Consider the following 26,787-nt stretch of genomic DNA (forward strand, 5'->3'; position numbering starts at 1 on the left):
ATATTATTGCCCCAATCTGCCTATTCTTTCCGAAATAGCTGTTGGATTTCAAACTGAAGATGCAGCATGTATTAGTGTTGTTCAGGAAATGCTTAATTTCTGTAAATTTTGGGTTTCTGGTATCATAAATTGAGGGATTGGAGACAAATGGTCTCAGTGTGCAAGACTGTCTTGAAACCGTAGAAGATGTTAGAACAAAGTTGTCAACAGCAAAGGGGCCAACAGCAAATTTGGTGAAAGACAAGTTCACTGCCATACTGAACAATAATCCTGGATGTGGCACTTTCACTAACATCACCGCTGTTCTGAGTGGTGACGGAGAATTAACTCTCAAAAATGTTGAAGAAGATTTAACACCTGCAGATACAGTATGTTTGATGTTTGCTCCTTTGACTTAGGGCTTTGTGGAACGTACATTCTCACGCTACAAGTCGCTGCTTGTAGATAACAGGCGAAGTTTCACAGAAGAGAACCTGAAGAAGGTATTCGTGTCACAATGCAATGTTTAAAATTACTTTTGCCTATTGATTTGTCAGATCTTTATTTTTCATTTTCAAGTGTATAGCATAGCATGACATTGAAATATATACATTCTCTCCATTTGTGTGTGTGTATGTGTTCAATTAAAAGAAATGAAATCACAAGCTCTAGAGATTCGTTACAAGCTGTTCAAATTAACACGAAAAACCTTCTACAATTGTTTTATTGAAAAAATGTTCCTTTTGTAACCGTAAGCTAAGTAAAATAAAACATTAAAAAATACAATAAAACTTTCCTTTAAAAAATCTGTTTAGAAACACAACTGGAAAATGTTTTGCAGCTGTCAACTAAGTTCAAATAAAACATTTTTAAAAATAACAGAAAATGAAATCACAAAATGTTCCCTAAAAATGAGTTTGTAAATTAAGTACTCATATTGTCATTTTTTCTGTTTTGGGAAGATGACATTTTTTTACTTTTTTAATTTTCGTGAATTTTTTCAAGTTTTTTGGACATATTTACATACATATTTTACAGTTTTATAGGGCGTAAAGTCCCGGGCCCTAATGATAATATATCTTGTTCAAATGTGTATTGTCTGCAGAAATTAATACGTTAATAAACGGGAGAAATCCTGAAGTAGTGTAGGGGAAAGTGGGTCACAGTACAACAAAAAAGATATCTTCAATTGCTGCATTATTTCTTATATTAGATTCATTCGAAAAGTATGTCTTCAAAGAATCATCTTGATACATGACATACATATTCGTTAATATAACATAATGATCCGATAAAAGATTTTTAAAAAGAGAACATCAATTACGGGGCAAAATGAAAACATTAGATGGGGTACAGTGATAATGGTTACGCTTTTCCAGAAACTGGTAACTGAACATTATATGGAACTGCAAAAAATATCACTGTATACTTAGGTTAAAATAAAGACCTTCATTTTACCAAATTAATGCCTCAAGAGTATCAGCAAATGTTGGCATGTGAAAACAGCAAAAGGGAAAGGAAACAGCTGTTTTGTTTCTCTGGCGCGATTCCATATTTTGTTGCTTTTTTGATACAGCAGAATTAATTTTAATGAAGGGCACGATAAAACAATCGAAATGGCTGTTGTATGCGTTAGTTAGACATTTTCCCACAATGAAACGTTTCACCGAATCTCGAATCTTTATCATGCCTCCTTTCTAGCTACCGGAAAAGATGTCTAAATTAAGGATCTCGACTGATAACTGGATAACGGATACAGAATTCATACTACGTGGTTTTTGAAAACAGTTGAAATTTTTAATTTAAATTTAGGCTTCCAATAACAATTTGAAAAAAGAAACACTATTTCGATTATAAAGCGGTAAACTATTTTACTTTCATCAAAATATCTAAGAAACCGTATGGAATACAGGAACCATAGTTGGTACCCATTTGAAAACTAGTATCTGATGTTATCACCAATGCAGCGTTGCTACCATCTAAGTTTAAAATGTTTGCTTCAGGTAGGTAACGAGTAAATCAAGTTATTTCATTGTTTCCCCATTTTCTTCTATAGGTAACTTTTAATTAAATCTTGAATTAATTAGACTGATAGTGAAAAACCAAAGATTCATTTTATGTTTTACCTGCTTTTGTAAATATATGCTTCTATTACAGTGTATATTAACCTTATTAAAATCCTTGAATCCACACTTGACCAGGGAAGCAGAAGTATATGCCGTTCCTTGAAGAAGGCGTGACATTCGGAGATACATGTAGCTGGGCATTGTGTAGCTAAAATGTCGAGTTCGGAGTTGTCTGAAGGAAAAATTGTCTTCAGCCTCAAGAACTTACCTAATTTAGCGGTCATTAATAAAGTTGTCCTTTTAACTATAAATGTTTAAATGTAGTGCGATCTGCATATCAAAATTTAAATTTACATTATTTTCCTATTAATAGTTTTTTTATATATTTGGTGTAATATTTACATAGGATAGAAGCCTGACTGCAGATGACTGTACTTATCCAGTGTTTAATTTCAGTTATTATTAATTGTAAAAGTAGGTGTATGTTTATGTATTTAATTCAATTATAAGACTATTGAATATTAATTCTTTCGACAACAAGGTGCAATGAGCCATAATCTAACAGATGCTTTAATATTAAATAATTATTACTTAGAAGCATTTACGTTTGATAGAAATTTCAATAATTTTTACTAGTTAACATATTGGAAAATGAGAGCACCGAGGAAAATTTCTTTTCTGGATAACCAAGGAAACACAGATGTGGAAATTTTGAAGCCAACTTATTTGTTTAATGTTCTCCAAGAGATATGGAGAGGGAATGGCTAGCTTACAAGGTATCACATCTTAAACGACGCTATGCCACGCTATATATTCATTATCTCAACACTGAAAAGAAACATTAAATTTAATCAATCAACGACAATACTATAGCTTACTTCCTTCTTGCTGAGAGCTCTTCCGTGGCTAAGCGGTTAGAGTAGGCGCCCTTGGCGCGGAAGACCCGGGTTCAATTCCCGGCGGGAGCTCATGTGGTTCGGATTCCACGTTAATCAGTAGCCCCACGTCTCACATAGCCTCGCTGCTGAAAGGGACGCTAAACTGAAATTCAACTCATTTCTTCTTGCTGAATGAATGTTATTCAGTACTAAGATTGTATCGCTGCAACTAGGTTCGATTCTCGATGGGAAGTCGCATCATTCGAATTCCCCGTTATAACGTAGGTCTAAGTTTCACGTAGCCACAGTGATAGAAGGGACGTTAAACTCTTAATTAACCAATCTACTGACTTGCTGTCTGAAGTAGTCAGTTGCACTAGAAAGTGATTCTCATCAGAAAACTATATTTTTGCATGTTATCTTCCAAAATAATGTTAAGCATCTTTCATCACTAAAGTGTTGTTGTAAACCAAGTCGAGTGAAATTGGTTGACTCTACCTGAATATTTGATTGTTTAAAACGAGGTCACTTGAAAACTGACTCGAAAGTTTACAATTTGGTACCGATTAGTGAAGTTGAACTGAAGACACCTCTATACAAGTGCTCCTACTAGAAGATACAATAAACACAAACAATAATAATAATAATAATAATAATAATAATAATAATAATAATTATTATTATTATTATTATTATTATTATTATTATTATTATTATTATTATTATTATTATTATTATTATTATTATTATTATTATTACTTTTATTACATATCAAAATTTTTCTCTTTCTCCCTTGGTTTATTTCAAAAGTTTCTTCATACCGATAGCTACTCGGTAGCTTAAAAACAGACCTCAAAATACATTCATTAAACTTTTTATTTTCCATGATAAATATGACGTTTCTTCTTTACTCCTCTTCTGCAAAAACAAAAATGAAAATGAAAAAAAATAGAACCCATCTTTTGCACTTAACAAAATAAAAAAAACAGTTTACTATATATAGATTGGTTCATATTTTTTTATTCGATTTTGCACACTCTTTGTGTATACTCTTCGTGCTTTCGATATGCTGTGTCAATTGATTCTTGTATCATAAAATACACATTTTCTCACGTACAGCGCATTCATACTGACGCTTACAGCTTTATACATTATATATATACATACATACATATATATATATATATATATATATATATATATATATATATATATATATATATATATATGTGTGTGTGTGTGTGTGTGTGTGTGTGTGTGTGTGTGTGTCGAGTATATGTGCAAAAGACTGCAATTCAGGCATCAGTTGTCACCCAGATCGTGCCTGCTTGTTTCCACTATTCTTGCGAACTTGGTTTTCGCAATGCTGAGCAAACTGCTCGCTGGCTGGCACTGACATTTGCCTCACTTGCTGATGGTGCAATAACAACCCTGGCAGAAATAGATCGCTTATTAATTAGCCATTTGTGGCCGTTTGTTTCTCTGTAACATAAATCTGTCAGATGTGGAGAATCAGTGATCCAGATCCCAAAATCTCTCTCTCCTTCTCATTGTCTCTTTCTCACTCAATAGCACACGCTTTCTCCCTCTTTCTCTCTCTCTCTCACACTCTCACTTGAAGCGAAGTGCCTACTGTATCTCCTCTGTTTGAGTGTTATTATCAGGAAATGACTGAGTGAGTGAGAATTGCTACGCACGCGCTTGTGTTGAGTGAATGCGTTCCATCCGTGTATTTAGAGCATTAATTCCACTGCATAAAACCACAAAATGGAATTTTGTTAACAATATTGCTGGTTGAAGTTTAGATAGACAGAAAATACATAGACTATGGTTTATTGTTTTCAACGGAAACTGGTATTTATATCTTTACGAGTTCAACCATTGAGGAGACAAAAATATTATAGGAAGATTATACATATATATGTATTTAAAAAAACAACATATTTACACAAAGGACATATTTTTGCTTGTAGTGTCGAGCTAGTCAGTATAATAAAAAAAATGTTTAATGAGACAAGGTAATTCGCTAAAAATAGTCATAAATAATGGTAAAGTCTTCTTTACCAATCAAGATAAAGCAACATAAGTTGAGTTGTAATTTTTGGTGTGCAGTCCACAAATAATTTAACTCCACTTTTGGTCATTTTTCATGTACTTCAGATCTTTACATGAAGCTCCTTTCACAGCTTATAAAATTCGTGAATAATTATTGTAAATAACTCTTTTCATTTATTTAATTGAAGTGTACAAACTTTATATCTTTTTCACACAACTTTGGTAATAATACTTGAATCCCTTGTGCTCTGAACTCCCTACTTGTGTCCTTATGCCACAGCAAGCATTTTAAGGACGGGATCTACTATTAACATTGGATCCAAACCACAATAGATTAGCTTGGTGTATATGTGTATTTGGCGGGTGCATAGACCAGCGTGCTGGATCACCACTCGTATTACGAATGTTCCCCACTATAGTATATCGCCTCCAACAGAGATAGATTAAATAACCACGCCACCGGCATCGACTATAAAATAGCATGAAAAGTGTGATCATGTATATATAACTACACACAAATAGAAGTTTTTTTCTTATATATCACACATTGTTTATGACTTAATTTTAGTTAAATTATGTCTTTTTACGCTATATTTATCATAAACAATATAATGAATTGGTTTAAGATTGTAACTGGTTATTCCTATAGAAGTAGCAACAAATTTGTAGAATCAGGCTTTTGAATTCGCGGTGGCTACCTAGTTCTCAACTCCCCGCGAAGGTATAATTACTAGTAAAATATATTTATGTATTCGTCTAATCCATTTACATATTCATATATTACACATAATTCATACATGATTGAATGGTTTTATCCAAATTATTCTCCTGTATATGCAGTGAGATTTTTTTTAAATACGATTTCCATAGCAAAGTTTAAATAGATAAATTCAGTTTTCCCTGCTGAAATCCAATGTTCTGTGCAAGCTGAATTGTTAGTAATTTGATTTTTTTTATTATTTATTCATTAATTAGTAATGGCACTAGTAACAACAGTAGTAGTAGTATTTAGAAACACACATAAAACTATAATCAATTTTTGATTGGGCCTTTGGGTTGGTGTTCAATGTTCCTTTCCAGCACCGACGTTATAAGAAACCTACATCTTAACATGGGATCAGAACTACCTTAGCTCTAAACGAAAATCCAAGGCTCCAGCACCGAAAGCATGTACGTACACCAACGATGTCATCATGAATAGTTCAGAAGCACATTTTCAACGCAATACTTAATTGAAATAATTTTCGGTAGTAAGCATCAAAAACTTTTGTTCAACAACTGTTGTTTTGACAAATTTTATATCCGTTCAGTAGCGGCTATGGAGAATTCGCTTTCCACTCCTCCGCAGAGCTAAAGTGTCCTTCCGATAGTGTGTACTGTGCTTTCTTACTTATAATATCATTCCCTGGAGTTCGTCTTTGCTCATACCCTTGTACCCCAAAGTCTACAAGATCTTTATCGTCACCAAATCACCGACTATACTGTTAGAAACAAATATAGTATTGATGACTGAAAAATCATAATACAATCAATAATTTACTGTATTATCTCTCACAAAATATGCATATTTTTAGCGACACAATATCTTACATTATTAAGCGAACTTATTTTCTCATATCTTCATCCCTTCATTGCATTGCTGCAATTGACGTTATTAAATTTTTTAAAGCTGTGGATCCTGGTAAATTTACAAAATATATTACATTTCCAAATGCAGTTTACGCATTATATAACATAAATAGTGTAGCAAGCAGGGAAAACAGAAAAATTGTTATATGGTAAGTTCGATACAACATAAACATAAAAATCACATATTTAAAATTTATAGCAAGAGTATATCACGTGAATATAGGCTATAGTGTAGTAAATAACGTTCTCACCTAGCAATCAACTGATCTATGTTCGAATCTTCATTAAGTACACTTTCCTTCTTATCTTTGAAGAAACAGCTATTTAATGTATTAGAGTTTGAGATATGGTTTCATTATGATTCTAGAACAAAAGTAGGGATGTTTATTTCTTTCATTAACAATATATGGAAATAAGCTTATATACGAGTAATTGTAAAGAAAGCAGCAAGTGTCTCCCAATTTATTCAACTAGCATTTGCGTCTTTATCCGTCTACCTGTCTGTTTCGCCATTACTCTCGTAAAATTGTTCAATTTTAATATAACTTAGTACATGTCTTAATACAATCTTTAAAAATAATCATATTGTTTGATGGTGCAAGAATCTGTCAAAAATAAGAGTGTAAAAGAGAACGAAATCCTAACCATGCTACAAGTTTTTTCACATAAATTCATTTTCTAGTAGAAACTATGTAAACATGATTTGCATTCGATACGACGTAGTGCATACTTTTTATTAGGGTCTAGAAACGTTGGAAGAATCATTTCCAGGCCCAAACCAGAAATAATAATAATAATAAATAACAACCTCATTAGTCACTGCACCTCCAAAAGGCAGAATACTTAATAGAAATAACCCTTATCATCCCCAATGGTTGGATGCCGATCATGGGTAAGTTTGTTAAAGATATAAGTTCCCAGAACTTCGAAGTTTCATTATTGAAATAATATTATACCCTTTTGGTTTACAAACAAGCATATACGAATATAATCAAAAAGTTATCAGCTGAGCTTTCGGCTTCTAGATAAGAGTCTGTGCTTTTCGATTTTGCCGGACGCTTCCGTGTGTAACTAATATAAAATGTCATATAATAATGAGCTTTGTCCTAAGCGTCCCGTAGCGATTCTTTTCAACGTCTCATCAGATAACCTGTGTTAAACTTTCTTATGTTTTACTGTTTTTTTAGACACTTGTAGTCTTTATCGCAAAATAGACAAATTTTCTTATAAATTCTACTTTGTGAAATATTACGGAGAAAATGTTCCAGACTTACCTCGGATAATTTGCTAGATTAAGAGAAAGAAAGACCAGCAGAATCTGCAACCAACAACTGTAAACTATTCAGAAAAGTGAAACTCGTCGGCATTCTCAATGGAATTTCACATTTAGTAAGATCACTATTACATTCAATGGGAAGATCCAAGATAGGTTAAAATTGTCGTTTCAACACAGCGTCATATAAAACTGATCACAATATTAAATTTCTTGGTGAAAGTACTTCATATTTAATAGTTTACTTGATCACAAATAATGCATTTTGTCTGTTCATTTTTTTTACATAACAATTCTTCAACGTTCATTTTAGATCGGACCAAAAACAAACTTTACCTCATAAACACGATAATTGTACATGATCGAAATAAAGAAAATTGCATCAATACCACTTAATAAAATATTTTTCCACCAGCCCTCATATTTATTGTTCACAATAGGCCCTATCAGTTCTACTCTGTTATCACTGTCTGACTATTATTTGGCACTAACAGCCCAACAGTGTGTGAGTATTTATGGAAACATTCCGCCTCACTGTTCATTAACATTGAATTGTAGTGCTGCTGCGCTCTTCTTGAAACATTCAAATCTTGGTACTTACAGCTGTATTATTGTTAGAATGTTCACAAATACATTAAACGAAAGCTAATTAATGTCTCTTTTCTTTCGCCCAAAGTATTCTCTCATACAATCTTTTGTTATCATGATTATAGCACGGCCAACAAGAGATGGTCTCTGACGTTTCTTACCACATGCGATGGAACATTGCAGCCCCTACTTTGATACCAGTATTAACAACCACAATCACTCTGTCTTATACCATTAATTAAATTGCCACTACAGTTGCGCCGAAAAAAAAAAAACCTTGACACGCGAGTAGCAGCAATGTCACTGCGAGCTGTCAGAGACGTTCTCTTACTGGACGCACTATAGTATAGATTAAATGAAACTTAAAGCGCTTCGAAATTCATTTTTTGTTATTTTCCTCACATATCGTCAAAGATACGACACAAATTATGAGAACAATATTTGTTGGAAATATAATGGACTATCATTTTAAAAAAAAAAGAAAAGAGCGTTACAATTTGATATTTAGGAGCTGATATGTTACCAATTTTATAAATCGACTCGGGCGCCACCTTTGATTCGACGCCATCTTGAAAAGCTTCCGTTCCGAGACGACCTTCATAGTTTCTCGTGGTCCTCAGGTAACAATGCAATTGTGGTTTGAAGGAAATCGGGTACTCTCAAATTATACTCACCTTATCTGTACTGACTCATAAACTAATGGACTAACCCTTTATTTGGCAGTGTTGCTCTCAAGCAACATCGCATTCCATTGCGTTATCCGCACAAATTATAACTTCAGTGATCATTATAATTGGCATTATTGCTTTCTTACAATATTCATATACATGATTTGAGGGTCACTTCTTTAGATATTTCTAATCTTCATCAACGGGGTACAGCCACATTTAGTATTGTAGAAGCTTTATCTCTTACTTTCCACGAAAGTTCTTTTTTATTTTTATTTTATTTTATTTTATTTTATTTTATTTTTTTGTTTGTGGTTTCTTGCTCTGTAGGAAGATATTTCAACGAAGCTGCTTCTAATTAATGAAAATATTCTTATGATATTTGACCATAATAGGACAATGCTGCTCAGTAGCAACATATAAGACATATTTTATGGCAATGTTGCTTTGAAATAAACATCTTGTATTCTGTAACCAAAGTACAAAAATACTTTTAAAATCACGTAATTATGATCAGCAAGACATGGTTCAACCATAAAAGCAAACTAAATATTTTAATGGTAATACAATCAATGCTTACCAATTAAAGGGTTAACTAGCCAAAAATCCCTTTAGAAATTTTAATAAGTCATCTCAGTTCGTTGTTTTCTAATTACAGAGCTTCCTCGTGGTTATATCATCTGCATACTTGCCTTAGGCGAGATGGATAGGGATTCGATCTTCAGAATTCATGTTATTTGGATTCCATGTTAAGGTGTAGATTCACGTCTCATATAGCCTCAGTGCTGAAAGGGACAATAAACTATTGCACCCAACCTCTTCTAATTATTCATTCACTTACGAAATTGATTACTGTGAACTTCCTCTGTTCAATTTTGCAGACTACGAATTAGTTACTTGATTAAGCACTTTCGTGTTACATCTTTCTTCTATTCCCTATCTTCTGTATCTTTTGATAATACTTTTTGATATATGTGTACATTGTTTACACTTTAAGTCTTTTCTCTCGTTAGTAATTATTTTCCACATAAACCGAATGGTTCGGCGTGTATCCCAAGGGTTCCATGTACCCGAGATTGAGAGTCGCTGTTATATACTTTAAATTATACGCATCTTATTTTCATGGTTTCAAAATAATAACATAAATAATAACTCAAATTGAACAACGTATGGTTATTTATTATTGTTTCTATTCGAAAGAGTAAGTTACAAATTTTTCGAGCACTATCATTAGAAGGTATTTTGGGAAACGGAAAAAATAATTTTTATTTCCTTTTTTCTTTGCAGTAAAGTTCAAACATTCCTAGTTAAAGATTTGATGCATACTATAAATTGAAAACCTTCATTCCGTGCATCAGCAGCCTTTAATTCCATTGGTTTCTCCACGGTGATCTGTTTTACTCACTCAACTTTCCAAAGCAAATGTTTTTTTTTTTTTTTTTTTTTAACTAAAATCGCTTTCCTTACTGCGGATGAATTGTCACATGTGTTTACAATGCTTTTCAACGATTTGTTTACAATTGCATTTCAAACATACATTACACACAAGTTACATTTCAAATACAAATAATAGAAGCAACAATGCTTCTCTTCTTTACAATATATTAGGACACTAGTACAATATGAAGGAATACAGTGTTGTCCCACATGTGGTGACTCAAATGATTATGATTATGAATGATTATGAATGGATGATTATAGTGTAATGACAAAAGTGAGAGGAAATAGGAGAACCCCGAGACACAGTGTATGTCTATCACAAAACTTATTTAACGGAAGATGGGATCGAACCAGGTACCTCACCCGCGAGGTAGAGAAATAGTGATTTAAATGAGAGTTTGAGGGGTTAGTATGAAAAACAGTATTCAGATAGATTTAAAAGATGCTTTATTTTAAATTCGTTTTAATCTCTTTAACAAAATGCGAGATGAAGAAATGCAGAAAACAGAATGTAACACAGTACGGAGAATACACATTGTTTCAGTGAAAGGGTATAGCCGGATAAGGTGGTGAAAAGTGGCCTTACACGGATTGCTGTGATCTTTGTACTAATGGTAACATAAATATAACTTTGGCCAGAACAACTTCAAATTCCTTCGAATTTCGAAGTTACTGTTGAAAATTCGAAAATCAAAAAGTGTTCATATCTCGGAAATGACTTAAATTGCAAGGGTAAAACAAAATATAAATATACTTTGCTTGAAGGACCTTACGAAAAAATGAGAAACAATGTATTTCGCCCTTCAAATTTCTAGCGAAGAGAGCATAGAAAATATTCGAATTCAAATATTTTTGCCTTATATTTGAGTGACTATCCTCTATTTTCCACCATAGAAGCATCACCAACCCACCTATAATATATTTTGACCATGGTTTGATATTCGATGTGCAACTTGCTGTAAAATGAGAACCTGCAACTTCCTGCGCAACTTGGTATAACATGAGGAAAACCAAAGTCAAACACGCCTGAAAGATATGCAACCCGCACTGTGCCGGAAATGTTTTGGCTGGCACGAATACTGTCAGGAGTCAAAGATGATTGAGTTTACATTTGTGGCTCTATGTGAGAGTACAACTCTTATAATTGTACCTCTTCGAGAAACCGCGTGAGAGCGCTAGTACCGCTGTAATAGAAATGTCATTTAACTACTGTTACCACTGTTACGTTTTTTTTTTTTTTTTTTAACTGCACACTGGCAATTTGAATAATGTTTTTGTTGCAATTTTAGAGCTAGGAAGGGAACATCAAGTTTCGGATATGTGTGCATGTCATGACGTCCTTCGAAAATAATTATTTTACCCTATAAGTTCAGAGTCGCGGCCTGTTCCCTAGAAGAGCTCATAACAATTAAGAAAGCTATTGTGGTAACAAAACTTCACAATACTGTTGACCATTTGGTACTAACCTTTACTTCGAGATGAGGTTGAGTAATGAGTATGGACGAAAATCGTACCCTGGACCAAAAAAAAAAAAAAAAGTTGTCTCTATATAAGCCTCAAGATCCGAGTTGGCTAGCAGTTCTCATGACACAGGTTATATTTATTGTGTGAATCTCGATCTTCGGAATACAAGTAATATTTGGAAGAAAGAGGATTTACAGTTTTAATGCTACACTGAAAGGTAAGAGCAGGCAACTGACTACAGCTAAGGCAAACTTTTCCCACGGTGTTGCAAATATTTGCAGGGTTGTTGAGGCCGTTCAGAGTATTCTTGGACAAGTATTATCTTCAACGTCACCAATTGGACAAAAAGTTGCTTCCTCAAGTTGATTGTTATGCCGGATAGTATCTTTTTTATATAATACTTTTGGTAATCGTCTTAATTCTGACGAGGAAGTTAAACAAATGGAACGACACCACATCGCCGAGAACCCATTAGGATTAGAAGTCGGAGAGCATGGTTGGGACAGGTGTACACCCTCTTTCGCAAAAGTCATCTACGGATATCCTGGACTTCCCGGAGTTTACAGAAAGAGACCTAATACTTCTTCAGATTCCTATCAGTTGTCTCAGCTAGTTTTCTACTCGACTGAAATGATGAACGAGAGCTCCCTGTGGCAAAACAGTTAGCATACGCGCCTTCGGCATGGAAGACCCGGATTCGGTTCCCGGAGGGAGCTACTCTGGTTCGTATTCCACTTTAATCAGTAGGTCCACGTCTCATATATCCTCGGCACTGAAAGGGATGTTAAACTCAAAATCAACTCAACTCATGCAATGATGAATGATGATAAGAGCATCAATCTCTATTTCCTGAAAGGAAATACCCACACCGTTAAAGTCGAGGTACGATCTCGACATATAAGTAGGAAGACATATTGATTTTATTCCAAATACAATAGGGTATTCGGGTCTAAAGTCGTATTATTGTGAAGGTGCACATGGAAATCGAACAGTTTGATGTTGTTCATATGTTGCTACAAACATTTATTACCTTTCACGTGCTCGATACTTTGCTAAGATTGTTCTTCCTAGAGAGATTTGAAGAAAATTGTATGTTGCCGGTCTTGTTACTATAATAATAAACGCACATAGTGATGAAGATTGAATGTTTCACATAACATGTGCTTCATTTTTCTTGTAATGTTTTCTAATATAGAAAAGACATTGCAAAAACGTTTTGAATATTTTTGTATTATCATAATCTTGTGCATTATAATATTTTGTACATTATACTGTATAAGGTATACGGGTATACATTATATATAGGGGTAATCAAAAACGTTGTTTTCTGTAAATCCCGATTTAAAATATTGGTATCGTACTAAGGCAGACTAAAAATCAATGACACTAGTGCTCTCACGGTGTTTCTGGACGAGTTACGATTATGAAAGTTAAATTTCCACGTAGAATCATTCATGAGGTGCCGCAAATGCAAACTCAACCATCTTTGACTTCTGACAGTGTTCTTGCCGGACAAAACATTTATGGCGTGATGCGGATTGCACATCTTTCAGGCGTGTCCAGCTTTGGTTGTTCTCATTTTACAGCAAGTGGCACCGAAGGGAATCAAACCATGGTTAAAATATATTATAGGTGGGTTGGTGATGCTCTTATGGTGGAAAATAGAGGATGGTCACTCAAACATAAGGCAAAAATTTAGGGATTTAGGATTTAGATTTCTGGGCTTTCGGCATCTAAGGCCATTTAGCCCGTCACGATTTGAGGGATGACGTCCCTCTCCGAGCACACAATCCGGGGAAAGGGAAGGAAGAAAGGATTGGGGAGGGAAGGAGGCGGCCTGGGACCTATAAGTTAGGTACCACCCCGGCATTTGCCTGGTGTGAATGAGGAAAACCCAGGAAAACCTCATTCAGGGTGGCTGGCCTGAAAAAGCGTGTTACACTTTTTCGACCGAGTGGCCCCACCGGGAATCGAACCCGGGACCGCTCGCACCGAAGGCGAGAGCGTTAGCGACTACGCTACGCGGGGCCACTATAAGGCAAAAATATTTGAATTCGAATATTTTCGAAGCGTTTTTCGCTAGAAATTTAAAGGGATAAATACAGTGTTTCTCGTTTTCGGTAAGGTCCTTCAAACAAAGTATATTTATTATTTGTTTCACCCTCTAACTTTCCGAGACATGAACATTTTTTGATTTTCGAATTTTCAACAATAACTTCGAGATTTGAAGAAATTTGAAGTTGATTTTTGGCCAAAGTTATTTTTGTATAATATTTGGTATAAATATTACACCAATCCGTGTAAGGGCACTTTTCGCCACCTTATAAGGCTATACCCTTTTACACCAATTTTTTTGCAACTCCTCAATGACATCATAGATAAAGTGTAGTAAATGGAATTGAATAACGACAATCATAGTAAACGGAATAATGAGAAGCATATATGTATTTAGAAAAGGCAGAAGAATACATAACGGGTGTCAAAAAACGCGAATTCTGACTGACGTTGGGACGTTCATTTTGTTTAATTGGTCTGAAGTTCAGCATTTCTTTTCAGAACCAAGGCTATAAGAGACGTGGATCTACAGCTTTAAGCTGAATCCAAATCACATAAGCTCTCACTGGGAATGGAACGAAATGCGCGTATGGTAACTATAAAGCCACAAGCCACCAATAGACGTTCTCGTTGTGTTTATTTACTCTCTCGGAGCAAACAAGTGAAAATAAAATTGAGAAGCCTAATGAGAATCAAGAAGGAAGAATCCTTTCAAGACAATGTTAGTGTAAGTAGTTATTTTCTTGAGTTATTAGATTGATTGGTTGAGTTGTAGTTTATGTCGTGTTCAGCGGAGGGGCTATATGAGACGTAGATCTACAGCGTAACATGAAATCCGAATCACGCCGGAAATCGTACCCGAAGACCCGTACTTTAGCCATGATGGAGCTGTAATTGAATAAAATACGAGTTATTTGGTTTCGTATTTAATCGGCGCTAGTGTTGAACACAGGCCTCAAATTTCGAAAATTTTGAATGAAACTGTTACTTTACCAGCAAATAGTGCTACCACGCTGTAGTTGTGCAATTTTATGTCAAAATGTGAAACAATAGTGAGAGCAGTTCACTGTGTCGCTTATTTTTTCTATTTATCATGTATAATTGGTCAGTAGTTTTAGCACATGTAAATTTAGCCTAGAACACATAAAAAAGCATTAAGCCTGGCAGCTCACCTGACCTAGATCCTTATACTTTACTAGATTCGAACATGTTTTGATTCTTTCTGTCAGTCACCTTTCCACTGGAAAGCTCTGATTGGCTCATTCAGCGACAAGTTCCATTGCACTATCGGTTTATATATTCGGAAACTGAATAAAGATGTGATAAGTGCAATCTTTAACAAACCTCTCACTCTAAAACATGAAACAAGGATCACATCAGATACGTACTGGATCAGATACGTATCTCCCGATTTCATGTTGGGAGATAAATAAATAAATAAATATAAGTTACAGAAATGTGTACACTAAACAGGAAATTCGTATGTTAATAGCGTTTATATTGTTATTACACCTGCCTCCTACAACTACGCTGTACCCAGAAGACTAATACAACGAGAGAATGAACAAGGGAATTTTTGTGAGGCTAACTTGAGTTCTCCTTATATTTCTGACTGCTTATTCTTTTAGTAGCTAGCCCTTAGACGGAAGGGATTTGTTAGAAAATGAGATACTGGATGCAGGAAGGGTGGTCTATCGGAAGATAGATATAAATGTTACCTTTATTTATTAAAATCTATAAATAAAACAGAGGACTTAAGGCTTTTTCAGCCTTAACACATGGGTTAGTAGATAGCCTGCACAAAATAATACATGCAGAGATAATAGATAAACATATAATATACATACGTATGAAAAATGCAATACTCATGGAAAGAAGGATGTTAAATCAAGACGCAATGATTGAAGAGGTAATGAAAGAGTTTAAGTTACTACTTGGATGCAAATAGATATAATTTAAACACTAAACCAGAAAATAGTATCTATTCATATGACGATGGAGACAAGAGATGAGATCATGTATGATTAATTACTTATTTAACATATATTTACATAAATAAATGAGAGTTTCTCGGGGGATTTAAGATTGTCAAAGGAGCTGATCTCTCCTGGATACCTCCAAGCAACAAGCTTCCTCACAGCTCATTCTTTTACTTTTATAAAACATGAAATGATTCATTTGCAACATCCACCGATTGAGAATGCGAAAATTTAGTGATGTCTTTTAGTCTACTTCTGTATATGGTGTGGTGGTGGTGGTGGTGGTGATGTTGGTCTGAGATTAATGTTATAAAATGTTACGCGTATTTGGCTTTCATTATTCTGTAATGTAAATAAAAATATAGTACTTTCATTATTCCTTAATGTAGATAGAAAAACAGAGCAAACTTCTTAGAAACTGATTTCTCTTACGAATAGGCATCATCTACCGAAGTTTAAGAGAATCTTTTTGCAAATGTCTCTTAAACAAATTGGCATTGTCACCACAATGTCAGTTGTGAGTCGAAACGGTTGAAAATTTACATGGCAGAGTAAAACAAAAAAAAAAGTATGGCAGGTTGGCGTACTCTGCAAGATGAATTGCGTGCTGAACGCCAAACTGAAATTCTACCAACGTATTGTTATCCTTCCCAGTAAAAAGTTTCTGTATTAATTCAACACAATGGTTTTGCATTAAATCTTGACACTTTTTTGGTGATACTTCAAATCCATCGTATTTTGGAGTAGTCGTTAAAATGTCAGTAACTTTATTAAGTATCTGACATAGGTACTTATACTACAGTGTGATTTTAGTCACACATCATTCGTGTTGTTTCGTTGTATACAGTTTCCAAACAATTACATCTACAACAAAAAAATTTCTGTCTCCCTTAGCCTTGATGTATAATCGTGCCAAATTAAACTAGAAACAAGAAAATTAAAAAAATGGATCAAAAGATTGAGATCTTGGCCAATAATTAATTTTTAGATCAGGGGCCACAAAATTTTTGAACTACTCCTAAATCGAGTTTCCGTATTTTCTACGGAATAAGAACATCATACTGAGTTAACTGATAGTTTGAGTTTGGCCACACTATATATAGTTCTCCAGATATAAGGCCTACAAGAAAATTTTTGATTGAAATTTATTGGATCTTTTGAACCAAAAGAAATCTTATTAAATGAACATGTCTGTTATAAGCGATAATAAAGTGTAGCTTACAAAAAACGAAATATAGTCGCGAGGAAGAGGAACATAGTGGACTTTAATGCTAGGATTTGGCAACCTCGCTTTCTGAATGAAAGAAGAACATCGGGACTTGAACAGCAAAGTAATCAGACGCGGTGTCAAATTTGTTGCCTCAATACTATTTTGAAGTCTTTGTGGGTTTAAATACACCAAGAACGTCTGTAGAAACATTAAAAACTGATTTCAGCATTTCTCCTAATATAAATTTTGCTAGAATTCATATACTCAGAAAATCTTGTTCATGAAAGATTACATGCAGTGTACTACCTTGTTCATGCGTTGTCGCCATTATTATTCAAATTGGTTCTGGAGTACGCTATAAGGAAAATAAAAAATAGCAACCTGGGTCTAGTGGTGAATCGTATTCACCAGGCTATGATATATGCTGATGTAAATTTAATAGAGGATGATGGGAGATCAATAAAAAGAAATGCACAGGTGTTATTAAACGTTTGAAGGAACATGGGTTTAGAAGTAAATGCAGAGAAAACTAAATACATGGAAGTTCATTGTGATCGTAATACGGCAAATTATGGATGCGTTAAAATATAAAATAATACTTTTAAGAAGGTGGATACTTTAAAATATCTAGGATCAATATTAACAGACGAAAACTATCTTCACGAAGAAATTAAATGTTGATTAAAAGCAAGGAATTCGCATTATTATTCAGTTTAAAATCTCTTGTAGTTGCGAATTCTGTCGAGGAATTTGAAGCTTAAATTATATAAAACGACAATCATGCCTATTGTGTTGTATAGTTGTGAAACATGGTCGCTTACTCTGAGGGAAGAACGTATACTGAAAGTATTTGAGAACAAGATCCTGAAACGAATATTCGGACCCAAGAGGAACGGGAATGGGGAATGGTGCAAATTTCATAACGAGGAACTACATAATTTATACGGTTTACCAGACATTGTTAGAGTCATCAAATCTTGGAGCCTCAGGTTGGCAGATCATGTAGCCAGGATGGAAGAAAATAGAAACGCTTTCAAAGTTTTAACTGGAAGACTAATCGGAAAATTTCCATTAGGAAGACCTAGGCTCAGATAGGAGGACAATATTAAGATGGATCTCTCAGAAATAGGAATACAAAGTAGAAATTGGATCCAATTGGCTAAGGATAGAAGTCAGTAGAGAGCTTTTATGAACGCAGCATTGAATCTCCGTATTTCATAGGATATAGAGTTACTTTGTTAGTTAGTATAATATAATACCTTGTTGGTTACTTGGAACAAATATAAAATATACAGCATTACAGGTTTGCTCACAGCGCAAAATGAAAACTAATCCAAATTCTCAACCTCAGTAACTTATCGATATAAAAATATAAAATGCAGCTAAGTTTTTCCTGAAGTATACTCATTTTCACGGTTTAATTCATTACATCTAATTATATGACAGAGTACTTTTTTGCACATTTCCTAGGTTCATCTGTCACCTATCAAATGAAGCCTGACTCTCAGCGTCTCATATATTCTGAGATTTAGGACACTAACACCATGTCATCCGCAGAAGACTCAATACATTTTAGACACTGATATATAGAAATCCATAGTTCTCATTGAGCTGCCTAAAATTATATTGGTGAGTGTAAATACTCGTGCGAGATTTTGAGAAAATAGAAAGAACTATTTTTGAAATGAAATGAAATGAAATCTTTGAGTTTCACGTCCCAGAGTTATGCCGGTTAGGCTAAAGGAGACGGTGATGATGAGTAATGAATGAAATGGTGAAATGAAGAAAGTGGGAGGAAACGGGAGAATCCCGAGGAAACCCACGCACACGGTGTTTGTCCACCACAAAGTCCACCACAAGTGTTTCTAGCGTGTAGACATCTGTATGATGAGGTAATCCCAAAGAATTATAATAGTACAAGAGATAATTTGTTACGCAAAATTCATGTTTTCAAAAGATAATCTATAACCTTTCGTGAGTGTGTCATATCACTATCTTAACTACATTTCATGATTAGTAAATTTCATCTTACATTAAAAAACAGGAAAAACATAGAAATAAATACAGTATTGATTACACAATTATATCTGCTTGCAATAAATGTACTGAAATGTGTATGGTTTTGTTATATTTAAAAATTCTTTCATTCTTTCTGGGATTCAAAGAATTTCGACAGATGACGCCAGCTTATTAGGAGCAGCATTATCTAATGAGGCAAGACGAACAATATTAAAAGACAAAATTTCTAAATTAGAATTCTTCTTTACACGTCTTTCCTTGATTTCAGCTCACTCTGCCTTTTACCTAATACGTGCCTCATTGTCCATGCCAAGGCTGCTATACTTTCTTCGCTGTGCTCCTTCTTGGCGGGATGCTGATCTACTGGAATGCTATGACAACACCTTGAAAACCGGTCTAGAATCTATCCTGAATTGTTCACTCAACAATAACTCTTGGTTGCAGGCGTCCCTTCCTGTTAACCACGGAGGTCTCGGCATTCGTCGCGCCATGAATCTGGCTATTTCATCCTTTCTGTCTTCATTCTATGGCGCTAAGCCATTGATCGAGACCATTCTCCAACAAGATCTTAGCCTTGTAACGGATTCGGATGTCAACGACAGCATTTCTAAGTGGTCATTTATCGTGGGATCAGATCCCCCTGATTTTGATAAGAGAGGATTACAATCCTCTTGGGACGATCCTCTTATAAATCATCACTTTTCAGCTCTACTTCAGTCATCCGATAACCCAGAAGATAAGGCCAGACTTCTAGCTACATCATCTCCAGAAGCAGGCGCTTGGCTCCATGCTATCCCGTCACCTTCTTTAGGATTACATCTTCCAAATGACAGTTTTCGAATTGCCAGTGCACTGCGTTTGGGAGCAGATGTTTGCGAGCAACACAGATGTCCTGCCTGTAGAAGTGTCGTATACAAGAAGGGCCTTCATGGACTCTCCTGTGCAAATAGTGCAGGCAGACATTCACGCCACTCCAGCGTCAACGACATTATCATGAGGGCACTAATTTCAGCAGGTGTTCCTTCTATATGCGAACCGTTGGGATGCAGTCGTGCAGACGGCAAGAGGCCAGATGGTATGACCCTAATACCGTGGAAGAAAGGAAAAGCACTTCTATGGGATTTTACTTGTTCCGATACCTTCGCCCCTTCAAATCTTCATTCTTCCTCAGCACAAGCTGGCAACGTGGCTGCTCGCCGGGAAACAGAAAAACGCAAGAAGTATAGCAATTTACTCGACAAATATCATTTTGTCGCTATAGCTATCGAATCGGGTGGTTCATGGGGTCCCGAAGGCCTTAACTTTATAAAAGAAGTTGGTCACCGCGTGTATTTATCGTCAGGAGACGCTAGAGCAACCTCTTTTCTACTGCAACGCATCAGTATGGCAATACAAAGAAGGAACGTTGCATCAGTTTTGGGAACGCTACCCTCTGGTAAGGAACTGGAGGAGATCTTTTGTCTTTAATCTCGGCGAAGGTTTGAGGATGCTGTTGCGAGGCTTATCACAATAACGTGTATTAGTGGATAATTATATTTTGATATTCTGTAAAATGTAAATTGTGCACTGTTCAAGGAATGTAATATTTCGTAGTTTTGCCAGCGAACTTAATGCAAAGTGGGTTCTGTGTGTAAAATTGTTCGTGTCTGGTTCCTTAGTTGCTATTCACGCGATATATATACATTTTGTTCTAATAGCACATAAAAATGAAACACGATATATGTTCTAAGATATACATAATATTTTGAATTTAAAAATTTATTTTTTCCATTAAATGTTGCACAGAACATTCACCGTCCAACCTAGAACGTACATCAAAGTGAACGAAACATCTTCTCTTCCAATTTGAAAATATACTTCTTTCACTTTGTTTGAATAAAAATTGTGGTTTAAAGATTTCCTATCTTTCGTTATTGGTTTTGTTATCATGAATTTTCAAATTTATCTCATATCCTATTGTATAACGTAAAGCGAACAATTCCTGTTGAATACTTCAACGACCCGAAATTCTATCTTGTAAACAGTTGTAACAATCTTCATGAAACGGGGGTGAACAAATCCCCGTTTTAATATAATATATATTAAATATTATATATATGGAAAAAATGTTTCGATAAATTATTAAGACTTATTAATATTAATTCATATAAAAATGAATTATATTTTTTTCTTTTAATTTACGAAACAAGTGACAAATAAATAAACATATAGAAGAAACCAGAGATATTACACTTAAAATGTCCATCTGTTTCAACCAAAGTACAAAATAATCTCTAAAACAGAAGCCTAAAGCTAAAACTCTTTAAGTTTCACGATTATCTCTTTAGGGTACAGCTACAGAGGTTTATAATTAAAAATTAATGATTTTCCAAAAAAAAAATTCTTCTTCATCATCATAGGTATTCTACCCTTATTGGCAGATCACTTGCCGCAGCTAAGAAGTTTCCATGCTTCACAATCCTACGCTAACCTCTTTGTCTTCACATATGATCTTTCCGTTTTTAAATTGTCCGTTAATTATAATCTCCTTCGTCCTCTCCCTCTCTTTCCTGCCACCGTACCCTCTAGCACGTTCCTCATGATACTATTTCTACTCAGGCAATATAGCAACCAGTTTCTCTTCCTCTTCTTAATAATACCTAAAATTGTTCTTTTCTCTCCCATCATTTCTAACACCCCCTCCCACCATTTCTAACACCCTTTCCCACCCAACTAATTCTTTTCATTCTTCTTCACACCCACTCACTTTTATTTAATGCCCATGTTAAAAGAATTAATAAAGTGTTAAATGTGGAAGAACACAGAGAAACCCTATGAACGCCATGTCATCTACAAGATTCCATAGCTCGGAATTGAACCAGAGACGCCTGCACCAAAGATAACCGATCTACCTCTAACCTCACGGTGTTCCTACAAACGAAAATATCTACAATATTCTCCATATTAAGTAATAGACTAAAAATCAAAAATGGTGTGCCGGAGTTGCGTGAAGGAAGGGGAGAAGAGGGAAAGATGGGGTGCTAAAATTTTTTTTTCAAACAAGAAAGACAGTAAAGTAAAGCTATTGAGTGATATTATTCGAATCATTTCCTGCTGAGAATTCATGTACGTTGACAGAAACATACATGTGTATTTATAAAGTATATATAAATATATATATATATATATAACTCATTCAAAACTCAAATATAGAGACACATAATGAGAGGGAAAAAGAAGTAGGGAAAAAGAGAGGGTGAGTTTAAATTGATTGAATAGACGTATATATAGATAGATATAAACATTGCTGAGTATTTTTTTTAAAAAAAAGTCCAACGCGAATAGTGCACCACTGCAACAGAATGTTAAAGGTAATTTAAAAAAATAAACGCATAAAGTAATTAATAATCCCTTTGTAGTATTCATTACATCGTATTTGCCTCGCCATTTTCACATGTTAATTAAATACCGTTTGCGGTGATCGAACTCTATAGCATTAACGGTAATTGGCGGACACAGAAAATACATATTCAAGTACCATTAGCCATTGACCACGAGTTGATATTTCAGGGACAAATAGAATAGAGGTTTTAACATACGTTATACTACGAATGAGTATACATACACACACGCACACACACACACTCACTCACTCACATATTTATCCAAGTGAACACGTATTGAGCAGAGGCAAAGGGTTAAAAGTGTAACAACATGGGAAGATTTTCAATTATTTTGCGCTGTCGAGGTGAAAATACTCATCTCTCTACTTTTTTTTTTTTTTTTTTTTTGTTTAAGGAGTAGTTGTACTTTTGAAATTAAAAGGTAAAATTATTCATTAGTAATTATATTGATTTTCTTATTAATACTGATTTCATATTTTGTGGGGAATGGTATTTTCAAACAAATATTACAATATCTATTGCAGAATATCTTCTTAAATATAGTGGAAACCAACTTTCTTCTCTGCGAAGAATAAAATACAGTTCAGTAATTGTTTTCTAGTTGTTAAAATATGTTTCAATATTTTTTTAAGGAAATGAATTAGGATTAGGGATTGCGAATTAGATTTCTGGGCCTTCGGCAACTATGTTAGCCTGTCACGTACGTATGAGGGATGACGTCTCTCGGGGAGCACACAGCCACGTCACCTACAAGAGGAAGAAAGGAATGGGGAAGGACAGAAGCGACCTGGGTCTACTATATTAGGTACCATTCCGGCATTTGCCTGGTGTGAATGAGGAAAAACCTCATTCAGGATGGCTAGCCTGAAAAAAACTGTTATATCTTTTCGACTGAGTATCCTCATCCCGAATCGAACCCGAAGATGTGAGTTAGCGATTACGCTACGCGTGAGGAACGTAACTTAATTTTCATAGGTTTACAGGCGAGAGAACAAAAATATTATTTTCTTAGAAATATGTGTTTTTAATAAGATGGTAATTGAGCTACATTACAACAGATGATCGACAAGGAGAACAGATGGTGTTACGTTCCATTTACACCAAGTGAAGCTTTCAAAATTATGTTCAAACATGTAGAACACGAAAACCGCATTTTTGGAGTTACGTTCCTCTAGTCCTCATGCGACGGTATGTTGTTACTATAGGTTTTACATTTGCTGTACACTTGTCGTATCTATAATATGTTATGCATACACGGCACACACTATATCCTGCATAAAGCCTTTATAGCTCCTTTTATAATTAGTAGCAATATAGTAGGAAGGACTTCTCTATAGCAAGACTCATTCCAATGTATTACAAATATTAACATTAATAATAATAGGAAAACGCTTCGGTTCGTCAGTATGTTGACCATACTAATTCCTAATAGTAAACAATCAAATTAACAGATGTCGCTACCTGTATTATCACTTGCCTGTCCGATGCTAATAGATGTCGTTACCTGCGCTATTACCGGCTACTCATTGATTTCTTTAAATCAACACTATATTGCTTTTAATACAGTCCTTAACTAATATAGAACGGGGTATGGAGTAACTGGCAGGCAAAATTAAGAAGCAACTCTTAAAATGTAAACAATTAGAGCTTTTAGTTAAGCTTTTAATTAGAGCTTTTAACCTATAGTATGCAGCGAGCCAAAATCTTAGGAAAACCACTAGTTATATGTTAAAATGTTTTAATGTTACTAAGGTTAAGATATTTTAAATTACGAAGGAATTACGTAGAAACCATAATTGTGCTGTGTAGAATTATGAGTTTTAGAAATCCCAAAGTTAGAAAATATAAAGAATTTAAAATAAAGAATGATAGTATTTAAAGAATTTTAAAACCTTTATTATTTAAATAGAGCACAATTATGTTGTTAGTGTGACGTGCCATGTCCATCGGTTAACTGTGTTTATTGGTGGTGGTTGAATATTAATTGTCATCGAACTAGGGATTTACAATGATGTTGGAAGGGCCCAAAATAAGGGACTGGAGAGAAAAGCTACATTCTTGGACCTATCCACAGCATTTGATAATGTATGAAGTGATAATTGGATAACTATATTCCACAAGCGTCAACTTACCAGCCACATTAATACATTTGATCTACAACTTTCTTACTAACCCACTAACCAGGATTTAAACAATTTTTGAAAAACATCCAGTTAGAGAAAGGATTACCACAAGGCACAAAAACAGCGCTATTAGTTTATGCTCTACGTTAACGACACACCAAATAAAACGAAAAAGAAATATAGGTTAGCCCTATTTGCAGATGACGCTGTCCAATGATTTGTTGCCACATCCAATAGATATCCTTAATAGATTAGAACACAAGATCAACTTATTCAAAAGAATGGTGAAGTAAGATGTTCTTGAAACTTAATCCTAATAAAACTTGGATACTATAATTTTACCCGTGTGACAAGAGCACTGCAAGAAACTTGAAGAAATTGATAATCATAGTTGAAAAGGATATTTTCCCACGCAGAATAGCAAAATAACCATGCGGAGCAGCTGCATAAAAAAAATTGAATATGCAAATACTTACTCAAAACATTTAATAACAAGCAAATATAGCCAAACTCAAATAAACAAACGTATTATACGATCAATGGCATTATACAGTTTCTTGCAAGTTTATTGAAGATCGCTTCGGTATTTTCCATTCTAATTTTCAACCCGACTTCCTTGCAAATCAAATTAAGCTTTCCCATTTTATCTTGAGTTCTATGTTAGTGTTTACAAAGAAAAATGACACAATCACCGAACCGAAGATAGGTAGGATTATACCCATCTTCATTTGCCTCTTTATCCTTTTAGTTGAGAGACTGAAGCCTTTACACAAAAACGTACATAAAAACCTTGTGAGAAATTCTATCATACTGTCGGAATCCATTATCTGTTTTTTATAGCCTTTGTATGGCCAAAGAGTTAAATATTTGTATTGTCTTGTTTATAAATATTACTTTTGAGTAAAAAGTTTGCGAAAACTTCTGTAAAGCTTATTTCGACATCAGTTGATGCATGATTCTTAATAAACCTCGAAGTCTTGGAAACTACATGACTTAAGCCAGAAAAGCCAAACTTTTACAGTATCTATGCCAACTATTCCTCCCCATAGAAACCAATATGAATTGTCTTTATCATCGTCTGTTTGTATTTGTAAAACGCAATTTCGGAAGTATCACTTGTTTAGCTAAAACTAAAAAAATAGTCCTAATTCCGTCCTCCATGAAAGTCAAAACAGACATGAAACCTTTAATTGTAGCTTTTCAATTGACAGTCTTATTCGTATTAGGAACAAAAAAAAATAGACGTAGAATAGTAGACACATGTGGTTGATACACATACGTGTAATTAAAATAAACACATAAAAAGTAAATGTAGTGAGAATGATAAGGTATGCAAAACATGAAATCTTTTGTTTATGAGGATTTAGCTAGGATTTCAAGCAGAAGCTACAAATAATTGTAGCAGAGCTCTCAGCTTCATGAAGCCATGTAAAACATTACAAACAGCCAGTGCATGTTTTCTCATTCTGTCTGCAGAACATTTTCCCCATTATACATTCAGTATCATCATCCTCACTAATATTGTCACTCAAATCATCATGTGGAATGTCAATACTAAAGCTACTTTTACTGATCATCTCTGGAGGATGGTTTCACGTACTTTCGTTTGTCACTCGTTGTTTTCGCAAATTTCTTCACATATCTCAAATTCGTTTTTGCATACCCTCTTAACTTTCCTTTTATTGGGTGAGCTGGTGGCAACGGTTATTGTACCTCATCGTCTAAATGTTGATGCTAGATCACTCGAACTTGTCTAATGTTTTAAGGACTAGTTGTTTGTAAGGCTTCTTGTTTGTGAACGATTAGTCAATAGGAAAAGTCATATCATCGGGATTATTTGTTTCTTCCTTTTCTTCGGTACGAGTCTGTGTATGACACAAAATCTGCATCACGAAAAATATTCGAATTCTATGTAACAATTCCTGTTTTGCAAAATGGTTGACGACAGTTTGCATGATTTCAGCATGCTCATATGCTA

General features: G+C 34.6%; 1 non-coding gene across 1 annotated transcript; it reads right to left on the reverse strand.

Annotated features, from left to right (window-relative positions):
* Positions 1-13,995: 13,995 nt before the first annotated feature.
* On the reverse strand, positions 13,996-14,070 carry TRNAR-UCG (transfer RNA arginine (anticodon UCG)). Its single transcript has one exon. It is a non-coding gene; the product is annotated as a tRNA-Arg (tRNA).
* Positions 14,071-26,787: the final 12,717 nt, after the last annotated feature.

This window comes from Thermobia domestica, chromosome 9, assembly GCF_964235325.1.
Source record: "Thermobia domestica chromosome 9, izTheDome1.hap1.1, whole genome shotgun sequence".
In the NCBI taxonomy this organism is placed as follows: domain Eukaryota; kingdom Metazoa; phylum Arthropoda; class Insecta; order Zygentoma; family Lepismatidae; genus Thermobia; species Thermobia domestica.